General features: G+C 34.9%; 1 pseudogene; it reads left to right on the top strand.

Annotated features, from left to right (window-relative positions):
- Positions 1-2,818: 2,818 nt before the first annotated feature.
- On the top strand, positions 2,819-5,774 carry LOC107785302 (pentatricopeptide repeat-containing protein At2g21090-like; annotated as a pseudogene).
- The last annotated feature ends 226 nt before the right edge of the window (positions 5,775-6,000 follow it).

The following is a 6,000-nucleotide window of genomic DNA, read 5'->3' as shown; positions in this document are numbered from 1 at the left end:
CAAGGGGATTGCTTCCCTTGATAGTTGTTCCTATAGTTTTGGATCAATTAAGTCTTAAATTGATTAGGTATTTGTTTATTTCAAATGTTCTTTCAATTTCTTTAGTTGGTTCTCTACTGAATCTTTATCTTTTATCTTTTTATTTGTGTTCTTGTTATTTTACTTCTGCGTTCGTATCAAATAGCTTGAGATGAGTTAAGTTAAGATAGATTGAGTTCAATAAATAACCGGGTCAATAACCAAGCCAACGTTGGACGGATCATTTGGGCTTGACCAAATTTGACAACCCTATTTCCGTTATAGGCAATTTGACTTTAGCCCAAGTGTTGACTTTTGGTTTGTTTCTTCTTTGTTAATTGATTGAATACTAGAGTATATTTTTAGGATAGGATAAACAGACAGTATTCTGCCTCTTTCCTTTTTTATGGTGATAGGAATAACAGTTTTACCTTTTTCAATATTTTAGTCATCTAAAAATAGGAACAAAAATTTAAGAGAATTTTTTAAAAATGTTCTGTAACTTAATATGTTTGCTTAACTGTTTTTAAATTTTATGTTTTGCACTTAATATGCTATATCGTTTACAATGAGCTAGCTATTTGTACTGGTATAAGCTTATTGATATCTAATTGTCGCAAAAATTTGAGGTTTTATGTTCCAGTTTACATTAATTACTCAAAACTAATTTAGAAATACTTCCTCCTAACATATAAGGTTTGTTTGCTAAAATGATAAGATAATGTTCGAGATACTAAAGTTTGAATTTTATTTTAGTTTTTGAAATCATATTTTCTAAATTTCTCTAAATCTTCAAAAATTAAGTTTGCAGACCAGGAGTGGAGGTAAAATTCTAATTACGGGTTCGAATGAACCCAATAACTTTTGCTTAGATCTTGTATTTGTCATTAAATATATATAAATATTTAATTGTTAACCCAATAACTAAGACGTGCTAATGCATGTTGACTTTTTTGGAGAAAAAAAAAAGGGAATGGATGTTGATTGAAAGAGAAATATATGAGAATCATTCTGGTTAATATATAGGCCCTCACGCTAATATAAATCAATGTAATTGGAAGAAATAGAGAAAGAACAGCTAATTGATTAATTAAAAATTGACATGTAAGAATTCCAAAGCAAGAAGAGCTGAATTATCAACTCGGTCTTTGAAATTTCTGTTATAGTAAAATAATAAATATACTACTCCCTCCTCCGCTAACTTTTACTCATCACGTTTCGTTTTTTGATACTCAATTTGACTAATTTTTAAGTTAAATTGCATTAGATTTTTGTTAATATTTTAAAATTAAAATTTAGATATTCGGAAACTATACGAAAAGTACGATAATTTGTAATTTTTCTCATATCAATATGATGAAAAAATACATGTTAAAATGTTGGTCAAAATTTTTGTAATTTGACTTTCGAAAAGTAAAAGAGAAAATGCATAAGTACCCCTGACCTATACTTGTATTCTCAACTACACACTTTTTCTTTGCGGGAATCCTATTACCCCCCTAAACTTATTTTAAATAGAATTATTTGCACCCTTATCGCTGACGTGACAGAGTGTGTGTATTTCACTCTCTCAAAGGAGAGTGAGAAGCAAGAAAAAACGATTTTCACATTATTTTTTATTCTTTTTTACCATTTTTCTTACTTTTCTTTTACCTTTTCCTTTTTCTTTGTCTTTTTTCTTTTACTTTTTTTCCGTTTCTTCTCTAATTCAGGCGGATGTTGATTCACCGGCGACTTTGTCTGACTGTTTTTCTTCCAAATTTTTCTTTTCACACAAATTAAACTCTCAAAAAGATCTATTCATAAGCAAAGCAAAATACACTAAGATTTGGGAAAAAAATTTATCATCGGAAAACCTTCCCATGCCGAAAAAAATGATGTATTGAAATTTTAAGTGGAAAAAGTTTTCTCAGCTTATATTCGTTTTTATTTCTTTTGCTCTTCCTCCCACACATAAATTACACTTTCAAAAAAATTTATATATATATTTATAAAACAAAAACACTTAGATTGGGATAAAAAATCTCTCGCCGGAAAAAAAAGTTTGCCAGAAAAAAGGGTGTTTGTGAAATTCCGACGACCACCATTTTATACCGCTGGTGACCAAAACAAAAATAAAGATAATGAATAACAAAAAAAAATGAGAATAATAAGGAATAAGAAAAAAAGGATAAGAAAAAGAAGAAAGAATTAAAAAAAGTACTAAAAATACATGTGGGGCGCGTGTAGCTCACCACTTGCCAAGAGTTTGGTTGTCAGCGTTAATGGTGTAAATAATTCTATTTAAAATAAGTTTAGAGGGTAATAAGATTCCCGCAAAAAAAATGTGTAATTAAAAATTCGGGTATAAGTTAGGGGTACTTATGCATTTTTTCAAAAATAAAATATGATAAATAAAAGTGGACGGAAGAGTAGGATAAGAACACGTACAAAGTCTATATTTGAGAAATTTCAACTTTACGAAATTGTTCAAGTTTAACGAGTGTTTGAGTTTTCGGTTACTTATTAGGATTTGGGCTAACATTTATCAAATTTTGCAAACATAAAGGATCATAATGTGTTAAGATGTTTACATCAAGGACCAAAATAGTTTTATCCCTATACATTAAGGACCATTTTGATTATTTTTATTTTTATTCTTAAAACATATTTTTACTTTTTGAAACACTTTTGCAGTCATCGCTTCTGACAGTCCGATCCAACGTTGGGAACTGATTTTGCCGGAAGTTCCATCTCCGACGCGAATTTGAACTACCCATTTTGCTAGAAATAGAATCAAAGCAACCCATTCTGACATGTGCCCACTTCATCTTTACCTTCCAAAGCTCGCAGGTTTGGAGTTAAATCTGATAATACAAACAAGAAGCTCAATAATTTATGCTCAGTCCAAAATATTCTCAACCTTAACATCCTAACTCGCAAAGGCATTCGCTTAGACAGTAAAACTCTAGCTTTTCTAATTCAACAGTGTGCCAATTCAAAGTCATATAGACAAGGAAAATGGATCCATTTCCATCTCAAAACCACTGGGTGGAAACACCCCACTACTTTTCTTGCCAATCATTTGATTGGTGTGTGTGGTAAATGCGGTCATCATATTGAAGCACGTAGCGTGTTTGATAAAATGACTACGAGAAATTTGTATTCCTGGAATAATATGCTTTGCTAAGTCAGGCATGGTAAAGGCTGCTAAAAGGCTGTTTGACAAAATGCCCGAGAAAGATGTTGTTTCTTGGAATACTATGGTGATTGCTTATGCTCAGCTTGGGTACTTCAACGAGGCTCTCAAGTTTTATAGAGAATTTAGGAGGTTAAGTATTGGGTTCAATGAGTATAGCTTTGCTGGGGTTATTACTGCTTGTTTAAGTCCAGGGATTTTTCTCTCACTGAGCAGGTTCATTGCCAAGTATTTGTCGCTGGGTTTTTATCTAACATAGTTCTTTCTAGTTCGATTGTTGATGCATATGCAAAATGTGGAAAGATGAGCGATGCTAGAAGGTTGTTTGATGCAATGAGAGTAAGAGATGTTCTTGCTTGGACCACCTTGGTTTCAGGCTATTCAAGGTGTGGCGATATGGTGTCAGCCAGGGAGCTGTTTGAAGCAATGCCTGAGAAGTATCCTGTTTCTTGGACGACTTTGATTGCTGGTTATTCCCATAGTGGCATGAACCTTCAGGCCCTTGAGTTATTTGCAAAGATGGTGAAGCTTCAGGTCCAACCTGATCAGTTTACGTTTAGTAGTTGTCTATCTGCTTGTGCTGATATAGCATCACTTAAGCATGGTAAGCAAGTACATGCATTCCTGGTGAATGCTGGTTTAAGACCTAATGCAATTGTTATGAGTTCTCTCATTGATATGTATTCAAAATGTGGAAATTTGGAAGTTGCAAAGAGGGTATTTGATACGATGGGCAACAAACATGATGCAGTATTATGGAATACCATGTTGTCTGCATTAGCACAACATGGTATGGGTGAAGAGCCAATTGAAATGTTCTTTAAGATGGTGAAGATTGGAGTGAAACCAAACAGAATCACATTTGTCGTCCTTCTCAATGCTTGTAGTCATTCAAGACTAGTGCAGGAAGGCCTTTCTTTTTTCGAGATGATGACTTCTAATCATAATGTTCCTCCCGATGAAGAACATTATGCATGCATAATTGACCTCATAGGTAGAGCAGGACGTTTTAGTGAAGTGCTAGCTCAGATAAAGAAGATGCCTTGTGAACCTGATGATCATATTTGGAATGCCTTACTTGATGTTTGTAGGATTCATGGAAATGTAGAGTTGGGTAGAATGGCTGCCGAACTACTAATAGAGCTGGACCCACAGTCTCCTGCCGCATATTTGCTGTTGTCAAGTATTTATGGTGCACTTGGGATGTGGGAAAATGTAGAGAAAGTGAGACAGCTTATGAATGAGAGACATGTTAGGAAAGAGCAGGCTGTTAGTTGGTTAGAGATTGAGCAAAAACTGCGTCCCTCTTTTGGGTGCAGTCAGTTGAATACGTTAGAGAAAGATACACTCACGATTTTGCAACTTTTAGCTGATAAGACAGAAGATGATGATTTATTACATGATAGTGAAAGGTAAAATTTCTTTCCATTTTTTCTCCTCTGTATCACTGAAACGTATGCAAAATAAATATGTTTACTTGGCACACCTTACGGTATTTATAGAGTGTATCTAAATTTAGGTGAATTTTAATGCAGGCAATTATTTCTTTGGCTTGTTAACTGCTCATACTTTATCTCGTGTGTGGAAATATTTGAACATTATCTAGTTGCACTTGCATAATTTTGTTAAATGTCCCGTCTCTTTTGAGTCTCTGCCATAAGAATAAGATCAGAGATCCCTGGAACAGCCTGTCCTGTATTTTCAGTTAACCTGGACGCTTCATTGTTTCTTGTTTCAAGAGAATGCATGAACAACAGCTTTGGGCCACTGCTCCTCCAGACCTCCACCACCCTCTAACTTTGCGAGCGAAATATCTTCCTTAGGTGTTCTCCCTAGGCCATCCACTGTACATTAACGGCAATTTCTCAAATCAAAACCAGTCATCTTTTTTTCCTTTGTAGTTGTCATACTGGACTAAATGTTGACATCTCATAGTTGATTCAAACTTGAAGAAATTTAGTTTATGCTAAATCATCAAACGATAAAAATGTGAAAGCTCAAATATGTTTGAATCAGCCCATACTCTGGATGCATTCAAGAATAAAAGTACCTTTTTATGAGAATTGTTTGATTGCAAAGATGCCTTGATTGAATGATAAAATTGAGGTTTGGAAAATCTAAGTCGGAAGTGAATTCCAAATTATTGCCAATAATAGTACCTAATTGTTTGATTGTTTTTATCAGTTTATCTCACATGCTCATCCCCTTCCAACCCTGATCGGAGCGAACTAATACGAATATTTCTGCTCCTGCGTCTTCCTCTTCCTCCTAGGACAATTTGCCATCCATCTGCTTTTCTTAATTTTTCTTCCTGTTAACATGGCTGGCAAGCACATGTCAAATGCATGCATCGAGCCAGCTCTGATTTTAATCCAAATCTTGTCAATACAGTTTCATACATGGTGGGCTTGATGCTAGAGGTAGCAGCCTTTGATGTGAACTACATGGGCCACCCTCTCAACCAGCACACACCAGAAAACAAGCCATTCTTATATGCCATTTTGGCTGCCGCTGGGCTTCTTCACAATTATCACCTCTGATTTGTTGAGGAACTTAAATGATTGGTTGAAGTTAGTTCTTGTGCCAACAGCCTTAAGGTCTAAGCTGCTGGTATGGGCATTGCTGACATTTTTTGCCTGTTGTGCCTGGGAATGATTTTTGAGGTGGGGTTTCCCTGGTAAAATGCCTATCCAGAAGCAACTGTGACGTCGTGTTGCAGCAAGTCTAGAAAAGAAGCGCCATTAGTTCTTAGTTGTCATGATTGAGAACATTATAGTTTTGAACGCTGGGGATTTAGAGTCGGC

The sequence above is a fragment of the Nicotiana tabacum genome, chromosome 9 (genome assembly GCF_000715075.1).
Source record: "Nicotiana tabacum cultivar K326 chromosome 9, ASM71507v2, whole genome shotgun sequence".
Lineage (NCBI taxonomy): Eukaryota > Viridiplantae > Streptophyta > Magnoliopsida > Solanales > Solanaceae > Nicotiana > Nicotiana tabacum.
The sequence above is the reverse complement of the archived record's forward strand: the minus strand, read 5'-3'. Positions and strand labels throughout refer to the sequence as shown.